The 18,789-nt window shown below is 42.8% G+C and overlaps 1 protein-coding gene and 1 long non-coding RNA gene across 3 annotated transcripts in view; one reads left to right on the top strand and one right to left on the bottom strand.

The window, feature by feature from the left end:
* The window catches only part of TGM4 (transglutaminase 4), a 60,089-nt gene extending 54,511 nt beyond the window's left edge, over positions 1-5,578 (bottom strand). The window contains exon 1 of one of the 2 annotated variants that reach the window (XM_073630419.1): positions 5,443-5,578. The gene's annotated coding sequence lies outside the window, so the exon portion shown is untranslated. Of the gene's footprint in view, positions 1-374; positions 503-5,442 lie in introns of those variants that run through there. The other variant, XM_073630421.1, reaches the window with a different exon arrangement.
* Positions 4,325-15,777, top strand: LOC141144589 (uncharacterized). The gene is made up of 3 exons (XR_012244425.1): positions 4,325-4,465; positions 9,861-9,954; positions 15,025-15,777. It is a non-coding gene; the product is annotated as an uncharacterized lncRNA (long non-coding RNA).
* The last annotated feature ends 3,012 nt before the right edge of the window (positions 15,778-18,789 follow it).

The following is an 18,789-nucleotide window of genomic DNA, read 5'->3' as shown; positions in this document are numbered from 1 at the left end:
CCCCGTGAACAACCGCTTGCTCAGCAGGGATCGCTCCGCCGATCCCCACTGAGCAGGAAAAGGACAGGTCCGTCGCTGCACACTGTGCAGCGACGGACCTGTCAGAGCTCCGCTCTCCCCTATGGGGGATCGGATGATGACGGACCGTAGAGTCCGTCGTCACCCGATCCGATCTGAAAACGGATGGAAAAGTAGGGTTTTCCTCCGTTAAACACTTTTCGTATCGGAGCGGGTCGGATGTCAGCGGACATGTCACCGCTGACATCCGACGCTCCATAGGGATACATGTATGTCCGTTTTTCATCCGAAAACGGAAGGATGAAAAACGGACATACGGATCCCCCGTGTGAAAGAGCCCTTATATACCGGCTCACCTGAAGGAAGAGATTCTTGATAAAGAAGTCCAGTGGGTGGATGAGGCTGTGCGCAGTTTTCTCCAGATCGCTCTTCAGTTGGACTTTCCAAAATTGTCACTCAAGGTAACTGGAAAATACCTTTCTGTGCTAAACACCAGGGGTTACGGCCGTAAGATAAATCTGGACAGTGTGATCATTCGCAGGCCAGACAAGAAAGACATTAAACGATTTATCACCACGGTGAATGCAAAAGGAAAGTCCTTAAACTTACCTGAACCTGGGTACTACTGGTAAACACCATAAAGATGTTGCTATTACCCTTACCATGGATTACAAATGTGTGTTGTGTGATGTCAAGGACGCTGCACTGAGAGCCACTTCACACTCACATACAAGTGGTTGCTAGTGGAGAACATTCCAGAGAGCTGTACTGCTCAGACTGTGCTAGACTGAATGCTGCCGGCAGATACAGGGAGTGCCCATCTGAGCCACGTTGGCTAAAGTTGAAGTTGTTGGGGTGCTCCACCCTGAACAGTAACCTGTGACCTTCAGCAGGTTGTTGTTCTCAAGTGATGAATAAACCTTCTTTGTCCCTGGCTTTCATGTGGACAGACTGAGGATACCTTTGCAAGAGGACCTATGTCTCGAAGTGTGGTCCCTTGCACCATGGCCTGGTTGCTTGCTGCCTGAAATGCATCTGTGCCTTCTTGTCCCCGGAGTTGTCCCTAAAGAAGAAGGGAAACTGCTGGGAAGTACTGTCCACTCCGAGTGAAATTCACGGATGGTGACATGTCGTGGACACTGGGTGTGTAGTTAATTAGAATAGGTTGTGATAATGAGGCAAATTCCTATTATTCATGTGAATAATGGACTAACCCATGCATCTGAACTGTTCCTAGTGTTGGTCACCAGGTGGCGTGAGTGGCGCTGACCTGAGTGCACTTTATTCACATAATGAACATTTAATAGGATGCACTAAGTGAAAGGTTTTTTTTCGGTTTAGGAAAGAAGGTGGCATTCTCGGCTGAGAATGGGGTCTGCTTTCAACATGTATATACCAGAGATATTTTATAGGGTGTATTTACACTGCTATGCTGTCTTCGGCTGAGGACAATTGAAAACCATTCAATCACGTATGTATATATTGCACTATGTTACAATAGGATAGGATGCATTGGCATTGCTATTTATTCTCTTTCAGGTGCTGCTGAGTCGGTGCGTCTTCCTTGGATTAGGAGAGACCGGGATCTAACTGGATGACAGCACTAACCCTTTTTATATCTTGTTATTACTGTATATATTAGATAGATAGTTAGGAAGCAATACCCCTGCTTTGCTTGCCTTTAAAACTGTATATATAAATTTTTGATATTCCATTGTCATATATGATTTACCATTTCTCATGTGTCTGATACTATGTTTATTTCACATGGTACGCCACATACATTGTTACTTTGTTATTCTTTCCCTGTTTCCCCACCCATCCCAGTTTATGCCAGGACATTCGCTCTCAGGCTTGAGACCTCAAATAAAATTTTTTTCTGCAAACTCCGAGATGTAGTTTTGTAGGCAGAGGGAGGATGTAGCACCCTGGAGTTTAGGCAGGGTTGCTCCTAACATTACCTGCCATGTATAGCTACCTTGGCTAATTGTTGAGGATCAATTGATTTCACTCGGATTTTCCAACAGAAAATGTGTGATAGGACCTTGTTGTCGGAAATTCTGACCATGCGTAGGCTCCATCACACCTTTTCCATCGGATTTTCCCACACACAAAGTTTGAGAGCAGGCTATAAAATTTTCCGACAACAAAATCCGTTGTCGGAATTTCCGATCGTGTGTACACAAATCCGACGCACAAAGTGCCACGCATGTTCAGAATAAATAAAGAGATGAAAGCTATTGGCTACTGCCACGTTTATAGTCCCGAGGTACGTGTTTTACTTCACCGCGTTCAGAATGATCGGATTTTCCGACAACTTTGTGTGACCGTGTGTATGCAAAACAAGTTGGAGCCAACATCCGTCGGAAAAAATCCTAGGATTTTGTTGTCGGAATGTCCGATCAATGTCCGACCGCGTGTACGGGGCATAAGTCTGTAATTGCTGCACTTCTCTCTTTTGCCGATAGGTGGCCGGGTACTTGATGGCATTAGATATGAGAAGGACACTGCAAGGTCAGATTATGGGTATTTGGGGTATATCTCAGCCAATGGGCAGGGGTTTTCTTAAATCCCTTGGCCTGCTGGGAGAGCCTATATATTTGGGTGGAGTCAGGTGATCGGGGTTCTTTGCCACCTGGGTGGCTGTCTGGGTGGATGTGTGTTGTTGTGCCCAGGCTGCTACCCCGGAGTTTGGGCCTTTTCTGGGCACATCTGGCTGCTAGGCTGTCTGAGGGCCTATCCAGAAGCAAGAGAGCAGTGCAGGGTTGGGATTGCGGCTTGCAGTCCAATCAGAAGTGACAATTCTGCTGGCCGGAGAACCTGTCTTGGTCGGAGATAGAGGGGAAGCTGTCGCCACTAAGGGACCATCCATCTTATTACCGGGGACCACAGTGAGTAGCTGCAGCAGGCAGACATGGGGGTAAGTCACACATGTGCAAGTCACAAGCAAGTCTCAAGTCTTAACCTTCAAGTCATAAGCAAGTCCCAAGTTACTGTGGCGAAAAGCAAGCAAGTCAAGTCGAGTCCCTGCTAGAAGTCAAGCAAGTCAAGTCAAGTCATTTATTTTGGTCAAGTCACAAATTAAGTCAAAATACTGATCTACCCCATTTCCACCCTTAAAATTAGTTAAAAGTCAGTTTTCAGGAAAGGTTTTGTTTCACTTTCAACATTAACAAAACTGCTTAGTGCTTTTTTCTTGGCATATTTTGCCTAGGCCAAGACACAGCACTGGTGGTGCCAAGTCATTGCAAGTCATTGCAAGTCAAATAGCCCAAGTCAAAGTCAAGTCGCAAGTCATTAGTGGCAAGTCAAAGTCAAGTCGAGTCATTTATTTAATTTTGTCAAGCAAGTCGCAAGTCCTCAAACAGGTGACTCGAGTCCGACTCGAGTCAAGTCATGTGACTCGAGTCCCCCACCTCTGGCAGCAGGTACCGGAGCAGTATTCTCACCAATCGGGGACAGTGAAGAATCAGGAAACTTCAGTGGGTATCAAGCCAGGGACCCAGCCAGCAGAGGTGATGCTTGTAGAGCAGCCTTGTTTGTCAAGCCAGGAACTGAGCAGGCCAGTGGGGTGAAGCTTGAGAAGTATCTTGAGTGTCAAGCTAGGGACTCGGCAGAGAGGCAGGGGTGACGCTTGAGGAAGATTGGAGGAGCTCAAGGGATTCAGTGACAGTGAATCATTTAGTCTAGTGAGAGCCTGGGAGCTCAGTGGGTTGAAGAACTACAAGAAGTGATGGTAGTGGAAGTGAAGGAACTGTTAAACTTTGTGTTAGGAACTGTTAAAGATTGTTGCCATAGGAGACAGCATTCCTACTCATGCAGATGTGGTGCTTTGCTGGATACCTTTCCCTGCATGCCTGTCCTCCTGTTGAAGTCTCAGAGTCTGCCAATTATATGTGTATATTCACTTATAAATGGTATACGGATATGTCTTTTTAGGATTGGTAAACAAGAGAGTTGGTAGTTCACATTTGGTATTGGAATTCTGTTACTAATAAGGACATTTGAGATTGATATTTTTTTGTAGCGCCCCCTATTGGTTTCAATTTTTTAACAAGTTTATTTATTTACACTGGGGAGGCAGCTTATAATTTATAAGAAGAGTAAAGGAATTGTTTTTTTTGCAGATTTATACTTACCTAGGTGGATGCAGCATTGGTCTGATGATGCATCTGTCCGGCCGATCACTTGGTTTTCAGAGCTCCCTGAGCAGAGATCTCTAGACTGTCAATCACAGATCTCTGCTCTGCCCCCTTCTCACTCATTGTAGCACATGGCTGTGTAGGGGGCGGGGCCGGCCAGCTCAGTCTCTCAGCGGCTCACTGAGAGGCTGAGTTGGGTGTTAGTCCAGGCACCTAGGGGATCCAGACTCTATGGTTGGGATGACGACATCTGTGCCAAGCCGCAATAGAAGCGGGTGGGACTCCTTGGCAAAAGGCATCTATAGGTAAGTATTCTTGTTACATTTTCTAATATTATTACATTTGTTATCTGTATCTGTCATTACCTAAGTGTTTTATACCTCCAAGTTTTTGTTTTTACAAGTCTTTGGGTGATTTCTTTTTGCCAAATAAAACCCCAAAAATGTAAACTATCACGTAATGATAAAAAACCACATGATAAAACAAAACCTTCTCCTTAGAAACATCCAAAAGGTAAGAAATATGTTTTACATTTTGTTTAGGCATGCTATGTGAAAATAAACACATAACAAACCTATAGTGTGGTCTTCTCACATTTGACTTCAAAAGTGGAAATACACAGTATTAATCACCTGCTCCCTGCCTAAAGGGAAGCAGTGTTCAAGCACAGCCGCTAATGGGCTGGGTCTGTCCAAACATCATTCCCCTATCAGAAATCAAGTAGTAACAGCCAAGAAATAGTAAGGTAAATTAAGCTAAAAACAATAATGTGTGTACAGTCACCACTGGAAACATAAAATAAGCTTTAAGGAGTAATGACAGACTGGTTGTAACAATGTCAATACAGTTCATAATCTGTGTAGAAACATGCTTAAGTCTTAGGGAAAATTGTTAGAAAAGTTTAAGATTTTCAATAACTTTAACATATTTTATTTGTAGCCTACTTTTATCATGTGTGATATTTTATTGCACCTGTGTAGCAGTCAAATGCCTCTGTAACCAGATCTGTTAAACCAGAAGGTTTATCAGCCTGACTCTCCTCTCCTACAATACAAACAAGTCTGAGAGCTGATAACATACAGCCAAATTTGGTAGAATTGGGAATGCTGAGATTGTCTGCAATTAATTCAGTATGACAGCCAGGAAACTAGCAGTCTCTGTATTTCATTAAGTACATGAACATGTTTAGCGTTTAAAAATTCCTCATACATCCTGGTGCTTATTTACCATTGTAAAGTGTAACCTGTAAAGTAATCAAAAATAGATTTATGTTGGCACTTACCACCAGCAATTGGATGCTCTTCTTTCTTGTGTAAGTCACCTAGAGTTCTGCCTAGTGTGTGAATGCTCCAGCCTATTTGTATCACATCTTGGGATCTGTCATCATCCTGAATTCACCAATGAGGCAATATTTATCTAACATTAGCAAAGTCAAGGAGGTAAATAGAAAATCAAGTGTAATAAAGGAACAAGAAGCAATATATTATATTAAGGTAAACCTGTCAGGATAATAATATGTGTTCTGGATAATGCCTAAATAATGATGGTCCTATCCTTCTGGAAACAAATGCAGATGAAGCATTGTTAGGCAAAGTACTGTGATTTCTGAGAGATATTGAATACCTATAAGTGTTATTTGTACAGATTATTTAGCATGCATGCACTTAACATTATATTCCATGCTAGGTCCACTTTGTTTATAAAAAACATTGCTATACTAAATGTGTCAATCATTCGCAGAGCCTTCACAAATCTTCACCATAATTTGCCTAATATGATTGTTTACCAGTATCATCTCCATCTAGTGGCCATAATGCAGTATTTTTCTGAATTTCCTAAATTCAGGAAAATACCACATTATTGCCACTTTATGGCATTGAGGATTCTAGGGAATAAGCATATTGGACAAACTACAGTGAAGATTCATGTTGGCTGTGCGAATGATAAACACACTTGCCGTGTCATAGATCAATAAATGCTGTGCAGTACTATATACGATGATATAAAAAATAAGCCAGTGTTGTTCAAAAAATGTGTCTACATTTCAACTAAACATGTCAGTAGTAAAGGTTCTTCAATTATTAATCGAGTGTCCATTATTACTCTCTTCCTCTTGTACCATGTACACTTATCAATACAGCTATGTGCTGTAAATCCCTGCATCTTCCACCTTGTACAGTGCAAATCCCATCACCAACAATTCAATACTCTCACCTTGTCACCTGACCCAATGTAAATTAGGTTTCATGCGCTTTCCTTAAACAGGGTGTTAAATGCCAGGAGTAGTGTTCCCCCTTTGCTCAATCCAGATGTCCTCCAATCCACCTTCATCCAAAGCAATCCGTTTGTTGCTATGGTTAGGAAGCTCAAAAAAGAATATATATATATATATATATATATATATATATATATATATATATATATATATATATATATATATATATATATATACAGTTGTGCTCATAAGTTTACATACCCTGGGAGAATTTATGACTTCCTGGCCATTTTTCAGAGAATATGAATGATAACACGAAAACATTTTTTTCACTCAAGGTTAGTGTTTGGCTGAAGCCATTTATTATCAATCAACTTTGTTTACTCTTTATAAATAATAATAGCACCAGAAACTACCCAAATGACCCTGATCATACCCCAGTTCATAGTACCGTGTATTGCCCCTTTTAACATCAATGACAGCTTGAAGTCTTTTCTGTTATTTGTGGATGAGGCTCTCTATCTTCTCAGATGGTAAAGCTGCCCATTCCTCTTGGCAAAAAGCCTCCAGTTCCTGTAAATTCTTTAGCTGTCTTGCATGAACTGCACGTTTGAGATCTCCCCAGAGTGGCTCCATGATATTGAGGTCAGGAGACTGAGATGGCCACTCCAGAACCTTCACTTTATTCTGCTGTAGCCAATGAGAGGTCGACTTGTCCTTGTGTTTTGGATCATGGTCATGTTGGAATGTCCAAGTACATCCCATGCGCAGCTTCCTGGCTGATGAATGCAAATGTTCCTCCAGTATTTTTTGATAACATACTGCATTCATCTTGCCAACAATTTTGACCAAATTTCCTGTGCCTTTGTAGCTCACACATCCCCAAAACATCAGCAATCCACCTCTGTACCTTTCATCATAGGCCTTGTTGACTCCTCTCCAAATGTAGTGTTTATGGTTGTGGCCAATTTTGGTTTATCACTCCAAATGATTTTGTGCCAGAAGGTTTGAGGCTTGTCTCTGTGCTGTTGGGTGTATTGTAAGTGGGATAGTTTGTGGCATTTGCGCAGTAATGGCTTTCTTCTGGCGACTTGACCATGCAGCCAATCTTTCTCCAAGTGCCTCCTTATTGTGCATCTTGAAACAGCCACACCACATGTTTTCAGAGAGTCCTGTATTTCACTGAAGTTATTTGTGGGTTTTTCTTTGCATCCCGAACAATTTTCCTGGCAGTTGTGGCTGAAATTTCAGTTGGTCTACCTGACTGTGGTTTGGTTTTAACAGAACCCCTCATTTTTCATTTCTTGATTAGAGTTTGGACACTGCTGATTGGCATTCTCAATTCCTTGCATATCTTTTTATATCCCTTTCCTGTTTTATACAGTTCAACTACCTTTTCCCGCAGATCCTTTGACAATTCTTTTGCTTTCCCCATGACTCAGAATCCAGAAACGTCAGTGCAGCACTGGATGAAAGATGCAAGGGTCTGTTAGGAGTCCAGACAAGCATTGGCCTTTTATACACACACACTAATTACAAGCAAACAGATCACAGGTGAGGATGGTTACCTATAATAGCCATTCAAACTCCTTTGTGTCAACTTGTGTGCATGTTATCAGGCCAAAATCGCCAGGGTATGTAAACTTTTAAACAGGGTGATTTGGGTAGTTTCTGTTGCCATTATGGTTTAAAAAGAGTAAACACAGTTGATTGATAATAAATAGCTTCAGCCAAACACTAACCATGAGTGAAAGAAATGTTTTTGTGTTATCATTCATATTCTCTGAAAAATGGCCAATAATTTATTATTCTGCCAGGGTATGTAAACTTATGAGCACAACTGTATGTGTATATATATATATATATATATATATATATATATATATATATATATATATATATGTATATATATATATATATATATGTATATATATATATATATATATATATGTATATATATATATATATATATATGTATATATATATATATGTATATATATATATATATATATATATATATATATATATATATATATATATATATATATATATATATATATACATATATATATATATATAAATATATATATATATATATATTTATATATAGAGTGCTCTCTGTATTATCAGTATTTTTTTTTGCGAATTGACAAGTCGCCTGACAAGTCGCCTCCCGTTCTGTACAATGGAACCGTTCTAATCGGAGCGACGCAAGTCGCTCCGACTTAGAAGAAAGGTTCCTGTACTACTTTGGGGGCGACTTGCATAGACTTCTATACAGAAGTTGTCTTGCAAGTCGCCGCGGCAGTCGTGTGCAGGTCGCCTCGGTGAGGCGACCTGCAAGTCGTGCCGCTTCTAATGTGAACCGGCGCTAAGTGTTACATCTGTATGCGTTGGATACTGTACTTTGTTATATGTGAGACACAAGTAACAAGGAGGGCCATTCAGTTTTACATGTATGTTTAGTCAAAATTTTATTTTTCGTAGGGAAGGGTTGAAACCCCTTTAAATTTATTTATTGCTGCCTGTGAATTTCCCTTTATGTCCTATCTTGGAGATGCTACAAGAAGTGTGAAGAATCTCCCCAAAGTGAGAGGAATTCTTGTTTACACCAGAACATTTCCCCTCACCTCTTACTCTCTCAACAGCTCCAAAATCTGATATTTTCCCTTATGTTCTTTCTTGGTAGTTTGGGTCACCAGAGCAAATAGAGAGGTTAAATCTTCCCACAGACAGACGGGTCTAACCCTTCCCCTCTCTATCCAAAGCTAAAAAACACAATATATGCAACAGCTGGTGCCTACTTTATGAACCTCTGGCCCTCTTATGGGCTAAAATGACCCTCAGGTAAACTTTAAAATAATAGGGTTGACATTGCTTAACAAAATGATATGCCTTTATCTCTTTTTTTTTCTTAGAACTAGAAAGGTGCTTTTATGCCATTCAGTGGATGACACTAAAGAATTTTGTGTCTGTGCCCAGCACTCCATTAGATCATCATTGTCAGCAAAGCTTACACAAGCAAACATGAAAAGTTCCTATTTCATCAAGTAGCAGGGATTTCTGTCCCAGTCACTGACAACTGTCAGGCAGTGCTTAACGAACCCTTTGCCTCACAAGAGGCGTATTCACTAAGAAATGCCAGTATTCAGATGGGAACTCTACAAGTCCTTTCTAAATGGCATTGTTGACAAACCTAAGTATTGAAAATCCAGTTCTGATATTTTATTGTACACAACTCTAATTGTTCTTTTTCAACAGAATGGATTCACCAGTAGCAGGGATTTCTGTCCCAGTCACTGACAACTGTCAGGCAGTGCTTAGCGAATCTATTGCCTCACAAGAGGCGTATTCACTAAGAAATACCAGTATTCAGATGGGAACTCTACAAGTCCTTTCTAAATGGCATTGTTGACAAACCTAAGTATTGAAACTCCAGTTCTGATATTTTATTGTACACAACTCTAATTGTTCTTTTTCAACAGAATGGATTCACGATGAGGTCAAAGCTAGGACAAGGGCCTTTGATACCCAAGGCAAAAATCTCAAAGTGCACCCCCACCTCCTTCTTCCCTTGAGGTGAGGCAGATGGGGATGGGACTGTTGTAATGTGGTTTAACCAGTGTAGTCGTAGTAAGCATGGTAAAATAGTACTTGGTGTTCAGAAATAATATGATAGCAAAAATGTGTTCTTGGTAACTAAGGTAGGCCTAATATCAAAAGTGAAAATTGTATTCTGCAATTTGTGCACTTAAATTATATTTCTAGTTTAATAATTTGATTTTTATACAAACACTTCTTAAAGTATAACTAAAGACAAAACTTTTTTAGTTTTGGATAGAGTGGAGGTGGATTAGAACACCTGTCAGTTTTTATTGCTGTCTGTGCCCCCCATTAAGAAGATTCACCCTTTCTATTTGTCCTGTTTACCATTATCATTGAAAGTGAAAAGAAAAACCCATCATGATACATGCCAAAATGGAAGCCATCGAAGAAGATCAGGTCTCCAAATTTGCCACAATGTGGCAACCCTGGATCACTCACTGCTTACCACCAACCTTTGATCAAACAGTCCTTCTACTATAGTAGCGCACTCTACATTGTTATCACTGTATGTCTTTCTGGCAGGTCAGGCCACCCTTGTGAACTCCCACTCCCTTTCTTTCTTTTCATTTCTTCTCTCTCCGCTAATAATGAAGCTTCCCCCTTCTTAAGTAACGCAGACTCTTTCTCCCCATATACAACCTCTAAGGTTACTCCTGGATAATTTTGTCTCGCTTCTATTTCTGCTGTTACTGAATGCACTATTACTCCGATGACCTTATTGTAGTACCCTGGTTCTAAACAGGGCTGCTAATAATAATAGTTGCGCTTGGTGGTAATTAGCCTGGCTACTTGGTAGGTTGATCCACTGATTTCTGTCCTAAGTCTGAGTTTTAGTGTAGTCTCTCTTTTGTCAATAGGTGGCACTGTTGCTTTTGGCATTGGAATGATAGATTACCATAAATTCAGGTGATGGGTAAATAGCCGGAGTTTATTTAACCGCTGTGTATGCTCGGATAGGCTATTTATTTGGGAGGAATCAGGTGATCAGGGTTCTTCCCACCCAAGGCTGCGACCTGGCTGGGTGTGCGTCGAGCAGCTCCTGGTTGCTTGGCATGCTGTATGCTAGGTGTACTTAAGGCCTCTCCAGCAGTTCAGGGTTCCAAAAGAGAGGAGCAGCCAATGTTAAGCCTGAAGCTTGGGGCGGAACCATGTGTTAGAGGCTCAGCCCGAGGAGAACCTGACTGTTGCCGGAGGTAAAGAAGAAGTAGTTGCTACAAAGGGATGACTATTCCTGTTGCTGGATCAAGTTTGTAAGGGATGAAGTTCTGAAGGAATACCAGAGCAGACGCTTCACTAGCCGGGGACAGTGAAGTAAATGGGAAAGCTTCAGTGGAGACTCATCTGGGAATGTAGCGGGTAGCTGTGAGTAAAGCTTGAAGGAGTACGGCGGGTAGCTGTAAGTAAAGCTTGAAGATAAAGTACAGCGGTTAGCTGTGGGTGAAGCTCAGGGAATCCTGCGGGTGGCTGAGAGTCCAAGAAGTCTAGTGAGAGACGGCAAGCTGTGCTTGAGGATCTACAGTGGGATACTGTGAGTTAAGCTGGAAGATCTACAGTAGGCTACTGTGAGTTAAAGTACTACAACTTCTCGCACAGTACTATACTGTGTGAGAAGTTGTTGCCATAGGAGACAGCAGTTGCTACAAGATAAAGATTGCTGCATTCAGCTTAGGCCCTCTTTCTGTATTGCTGTCTGCCTAGTTCTATATCTTTATCGTACATCACGGGACACAGAGCCACAGTAATAACTGTATGGGTTATATAGGCCACCTTTAGGTGATGGACACTGGCACACCCTAGACAGGAAGTTTAACTCCCTATATAACCCCTCCCCTTACCAGGAGTACCTCCTTTTTTTCGCCAGTGTCTAAGGTGTTGGTCACGACTAAAGATGTGCTGTGCTGAGCTCCGCTGGAGTAATCCTTGCTGGGGCAAGCAATGCAGCCAGATCCATTCAAAGTGTCTTTTCAGGCCGAATTTAATGGTACCCGGGCCTCGTGTCGGAAGAGGTTTAGCCTGTAACACTTCTCTTTTTAGAGTGCTGGACCCCGGGATCCAGTGCTTTGGTTTTTTCAGCCATATTTCCTGGCGGGGTGCTATACGGGTCCAAGGATGTGGAACCCTCGATAAAAAGGGGCCCTGGTCCTTGAAGGTTTTCTAACGGAGCCCACCGTGAGGGGTGAAGATTGGGTCTGTTTGGTTTACCACAGAACCCTGCACCAGGATAAGGTAAGTGGAGATTCCTAAGGAATTTTTTTAATTCTTATGGGTTTTCTCCTTTAAGTAAATGTTGTCATGCCTAAAAACGCCAACGGGGGCTGTCAAGAGCACGTACCTGTTACATGCTTGTCAGTCTCGCTCTGTGTCAGTAGAAGCTGCAGGCTTCCTCCAGTCCCAAGCCTCGGGTAAGATGTTGGAAGGGGGGTTTTTCTTTTTAAACATCCCCCACCTGGACAGAAGTTTCTCTTGTCTCTCCAGAGGTAGGGGGAGCACGGAACAGTTGGCAGTATGCCGTGCCGCTCCCTCTTCCACCACCATAGCACAGTGGTTCATCTTCCATCGGCTCTCCTCCTCTCCTCCACCCCACCCTCCCCCCACATGCCAAGCAGAATCTATATACATATGTCAGCGCACAGGACATGAGATAACAAAATTGGTATTTAACAAGATTAGTATTCAAGAGAGGGTCTTGTTTTAAAATGTTCCAATGTTTATAGAGAATATGCTCCATTTTCTTATATTTATCATGATATCTGGTAACAAAACGTACAGTCTCATTGTCGGGTTGTTATTTGGTCTTAGGTTTTTTGCCTGGAAGATAAGTGGTATAGGCCTGATCCACTAATTTATCAGGATATCCCTTTTCCAAAAATTTGTTTTTAAGATGTACACTTTGAGAAATGTAATCGCAATCTCTAGTGCAGTTTTGTCTTAGTCTACAAAACTGACCTTTGGGTATATTCTTGACCCACTGTGGGTGATGGCAGCTGTCAAAATGTAAATATGAGTTACCCGCAGTGGATTTAGTATAATTGCGGGTGAGAATACGGTTATTTTCGTGAAAAAGTTCCAGATCTAAAAAGGATAGGCTTTCTCTATTGTATACAGATGTAAAAGACAGGCCGAATTGATTAGTGTTATAGGGCGTACACACGGTCGGACTTTGTTCGGACATTCCGACAACAAAATCCTAGGATTTTTTCCGACGGATGTTGGTCAAACTTTTTTTGTCTACACACGGTCGCACAAAGTTGTCGGAATTTCCGATCGCCAACCACGCGGTCACGTACACCACGTACGACTAGACTAGAAAAGGCCGGTTCAGAACCAAGCGCGGCACCCTTTGGGCTCCTTTTGCTAATCTCGTGTTAGTAAAAGTTTGGTGAGAGACGATTCGCGCTTTTTCAGACTCGTGGCTTTCAGATCGTTTTCTGCCGTTCAGTTTGTGCTTGTGGGTTTGTATCTGCTCTTCAATGCGTGCAAGCAAGTTCCGCGTGACTTTAAGTAGTCATTGTATTCTTGTTCGTTCGTTACTGGTTTTCAGGTCGCTCTTCACAGGCCTTGCTGTTCTTCAGTGCGTTCTGTTACTTCTTTCTGAGCAGCCGACCATTTTCTAGCCATGTTTCGTATGCTAATTCCTCGTAGAGTTCGTGCTGTGTGGGGGCTTGGTGTTGGGGTCCTGACCTTGACACAAGTCCAGTCCATGAACAGGGTGGGGAGGAGTTCATGGACCAAGAATTGGTTGCTTCAGCGTGACCAGTTCTCTCATATGCCTTTGCTCCGTGAGATCCGTGAGAATAATCCTGATGATTTCAGGAACTTTCTCAGGATGACGGACCCCGTGTTTCACCGTTTGTTGGCTTCGCTGACCCCCTATATTAGCAGGCAGGATACCTGCATGAGGCAAGCCATCACTCCGGAGCAGAGGTTGGTCGCTACCCTGCAGTATTTGGCGACAGGGAGAAGCCTGCAGGACTTGAAGTTCTCGACAGGCATCTCCCCCCAGGCTCTGGGTATCATTATCCCAGAGACCTGTTCTGCCATCATCCAGGTCCTGCAGAAGGAGTATATGAAGGTAAGATTTTTATCCTTTAATGTCACATTTTATTGTATTGAATGTTTGCTAATATATTGTATTTCTTTCCTCATTCCCTAATTACCATGATTGGAATATGCTGTGAATGTCCCCTTTGTCCTCATGCATGCTGGATTTTTATGTAATTATTATTTTAGGTCCTTCATACATATTTGCCCTTCAATAACCTCCCCAGCATGGTCTTTCCTGGCCTATATTCACCTCATGTAGTCACTTAACAATGTATTTTATCAGCTCTATAGTAGTGCTTTACCCCAAACACCCCCTAAAATGTTTGGAAATGTTATTTTTTATTTAAATTCAGGCAGAGTGCCAGAGGCTTTTTTTTTTGGTGTCCCCAAATAATTTTTTGTAACCCTCCCTCCCCCAACTGCTAAGTCAGCTGATCCCAATTCTCTATGTATCCTCAATCATCTATCTGCTGACTTTGCCAAACCCATACACACTATACCCACCTCTTTACTGGTCAGATTTATGGATGAATTGCCCAAAGCATGTAGTGCAAGGGCCTGCCTGTATACCTTCCAATGGTACTGTTTCAAGTTTTTGTATTCTATTATTATCTTGATAGGTAATAGCAGAATGTCCAAATGTCCTCAAATGTGTACAATGTGTATTTATATCTTTGTATTATGACACTTCTTACCTGTCCAGTAGTCTGCCAATAGCGTAACTAAGGAGGGGCTGTTCCAAGTAATACCCATTATTTAGGCATTCAGCTCTCAATGAAGTGAAGAGGGTTACCTGTCCAAGATCCCCCCCCCCTATAATGTTAGAAATGGCCCTGAGAGGGGGGGGAGGGGGAATATGATAGGTGTACCTTATACTTTGGCCTTGTTACATTCCCCTTACTAAATGCTATCTGGAGGTTGCCACATAATGTTTGTGCCTAATCTGCTTGCCATGTTTCTGTGAAAAAATAGTAATGTTTATTGTTTTTTCCTCAACAGTTTCCTTCCGCGCCACAGGAATGGCAGACTGTGGCTTCCCACTTTGCTCAGCGGTGGGAATTTCCTAACTGCGGAGGGGCAATTGATGGGAAACATGTCCACATCGTCCCACCACCCAACTCGGGGTCGTACTATTATAATTACAAGGGGTTCAATAGTATAGTGATGTTGGTGGTGGTGTCGGCTAATTACGACTTCCTGTATGTGGACGTGGGGAAGAATGGCCGGATGTCCGATGGTGGAGTCATCGCCCAGACGGAGTTTTACAGGCGTCTCCAGAATGGCAGCTTGGACTTGCCAGCTCCAGAGGACAATGTTGAAGGACTCCCATTTGTGTTAGTTGCTGATGAAGCGTTTGCGCTGGGGGACCACCTGATGCGGCCATTCCCAATGAGGACCCTCACCCCGGAACAGAGGGTTTTTAATTACCGGCTGGCCAGAGCCCGAAGAGTGGTGGAGAACACATTTGGAATCCTGGCCAGCCGGTTCCGACTATTTCTGACACCCATCCATATGGCGGAGTATAAACTGAACCATATTATACTGGCGTGCTGTGTTCTACATAACTTTTTAAGGAAACATTCAGCCAACTATGCTGGCTCAGTTGGGCCTGAGGCCGGAATCCTACATCAAACCACACTGAAGGCGCTTGAAAGTGGCCGTCCTGGCTTGCCCTCCCTGAGTGCCCGTGATGTCCGGTTACGCTACCTGGAGTTCTTTGCGGGTAGGGGGGCTATCAATATGCCAGAAAATCTGTGAAGCCTTTTTATAATAAAAAAAAAAGAAATTCTTGGTGGACATTTACTGCTTGTGTTTGTTTTAGCTGACCCTGACAGAAATGTGTTGAGTCCAGAAAATGTCGTGATTGTGTAACCTTAAACAAAGCACTGTTGGCTGTTATTTCCTAAATGCAAAAACACATTTCACTACAAGTGCACTTACAACTGCACTGAAACTGCACTTGTAGTGCAAAGAGGATTTGCCCTTAGGAAATAACACCCATTTTTGCAGAAAACAGCAATTACATCACCCCAAAAGTGTTGTATTGTAGTGTTGAGACAATAATCCACACATTCTTGAGTAAGCAACTTTTTTATACCTGCACAATCACATGTGCATTTACCAAAGGTTTTTTAAAACAAACCAACATGTTTGTTGTATAACAATTTTTGCAGTAGCATTATCAAAAATCGAAATGTCCATTTCAGATAAAACAGGCCTGTGTAAAACCAACAAGAAAGCCAAAAAACTTGAACTTACAAAGTTCACATTAGGTAAAACCTGAAGGCTATATCAGACATCAGTATTTAGGAACTGGGTTTGATATAGCGTTCAGATGGGGGGAAATCACCCCTGGAAAAGCCACATTTGGAAGATGCACACCAATTTACGAATGTCAACATGTGCTATCTGCCATCAGGGGGGATCAAGGGACGTGTTTTGGGGGAGCAAGCCCTTCCTCAACGCTACTTTATAATTGAGGAAGGGGTTGCACCCCCAAAACGTGTCCATTGATCTCCCGTGATGGCAGATAGCACATGTTGGCACACTGTGTGCATCCTCCAAATTTGGCTTTTCAAAACATTGCAAAAAAATTTAAAAGATTGGACCACAATCCAAAAAGTGATTTTGTGGGGTTTTAAATTCGCCCCAAAACATCAATGATGTTATTATTTTTTTTAATAACATCATTGATTTTTTGCTGTATGTTTTGCAGTTCGACATTACACCCCATGATCTCCCCGATCAGGATCTGGGCACTTTCTGATGTGAAACGTTCTGGATCCACAACATCACGATCACCTAAAAAGAGAGAAAGAAAACAAAAACAGGTCTTAAAAATCTGCCACCATCCATCTCTTTTACCTGAGCCTGTGGTCGCAGACACTCACCTGTTGTGGTGCCAATCTCCACCACATCTTCTTCTTCCTCCTGCACTTCTTGTGTTGGTGTTAGTTCCCCTTCTTCCAGAGGTGGAGGGTCTATGGTCTCCTCGGATGAGGGGTGTCCTCCGAGTCTTTTCTCCCCTATGTAAAACAAAAATGGTATAATTAGCACACAGATATTTGATGGCAGAACTAGAAATAGGAAACATTGCTTGGAAGTGGGGTACAATTGTCTATTTTAGCCGAGTTCCAAGATGTATTTTTTTTTATTGGCCTTTGTCAAGCTGCAATACTTTACCTGTTTAGTACAAGCTTCACAGATGGAGACCCCCCTATAGTATACACTGGAGCACCTGTGTGGCCCCCTAATAAAAATGGTGTTCTTGTGTCCCACACTAGTGCTCCAGTGTCCAGATGTGAAAACAGCTGCTGAGTGTCCTCTCCTTACACAGAATCTAGTTGGCATTTCATTCTAGTAACAAACCCATCTACACAAACAACTATTTGGCATCCAAGTAGGCCCAAAAAAAATGTGGGAAAATGCATATGGCCTAAACAATGGTGTTTTAGAGCCCTTGCACACTGGGGCGGTTTGCAGGCGCTATTGCGCTAATAAAAGCGCCTGCAAACCGCCCCGAAAGTGCCGCTGCTGTCATCCCAGTGTGAAAGCCCCGAGGGCTTGCACACTGGAGCGATGAGCTGGCAGGACGGTAAAAAAAGTCCTGCCAGCAGCATCTTCGGAGCGGTGAAGGAGCGGTGTGTATACCGCTCCCTTACCGCTCCTGCCCATTGAAATCAATGGGACGGCGCGGCTATACCGCCGGCAAAGCGCCTCTGCAGAGGCGCTTTGCGGTGGTATTTAACCCTTTCTCGGCCGCTAGCGGGGGGTTAAAACCCCCCGCTAGCGGCCGCATACCGACGGTAAAACGCCGCTAATAATAGCGGCGTTTTACCGCCGACGCCGCCCCCCGCCCCAGTGTGCAAGGGCTCTTAGAGGCCGAAAGAAAAATGTTTGATACGAACGAATAATGGGCCCATGAACATTAAAGTTGCCCTTTTAAACTGTACAATTAAGAAAAGCATATGGAGCAGCACGAACGCAATAAAGACAGAAAGAATAGGAACACAGCACAACTACTTACTTTTTTGCAGCACTCTCCGGATCTTTCGGTACTGCTCTGGCTCTCTTAACTTCAGGTCTGACCACCGCTTCCTGAGCTGATCTTTCGATCGTCGTACCCCGAAATTCTTGTGAAGGCTTTTGACCACTTTCGCCATGATCTTTGCCTTTCTGATGTTGGGGTTGGGGTAAGGCCCATACTTTCCGTCATAGTCGGACTTCTTCATGATGTCGACCATCTCCAACATCTCCCCAAAGGACATATTTGTGGCCTTAAAACGTCTCCTTCTGGATCGTGACGTGTCCGGATCCGGGCTTTCCTCCTCCTCCTCCTCCTCGTTCCTGCAATTAGCACGCACCTGCTCTAACTCCGCCATGTGCTCTTCACCCACTGCGCCGAACGAAAAGGGGCAGGGAATAGACTAGAAAGAACGTCAGGGGCGGGCGGAGTTACACGCATGCGCAGTGTGTATAAAGCGTAACACGCGTGCGTATTACGTACGATCTGTGAGCGGAGGAAGGAGCATTGGACGCGCCGATCGTAAGAACGAAGGTAAGAGACAAACTTGTGCCTATACTGCTTCTACATTGAAGCCTATATTGTAACAAGATTAGGAGAGTTTTGTCTGACATTAGGCTTTGTCTTGTGTTGTGTCTTGCAGTGAACATGGATATCTTAGTGAAAGACAATGACTTCATGTCAGTATTCATAGATATCTTAAGGGAGCTGCCATGTCTGTGGGAGATTAAACACCCCCA

The sequence above is a fragment of the Aquarana catesbeiana genome, linkage group LG05, assembly GCF_042186555.1.
Source record: "Aquarana catesbeiana isolate 2022-GZ linkage group LG05, ASM4218655v1, whole genome shotgun sequence".
NCBI classification, from domain to species: Eukaryota; Metazoa; Chordata; class Amphibia; order Anura; family Ranidae; genus Aquarana; species Aquarana catesbeiana.
Note: the sequence above shows the minus strand (reverse complement) of the source record. Positions and strands in the feature narration are given on the sequence as shown.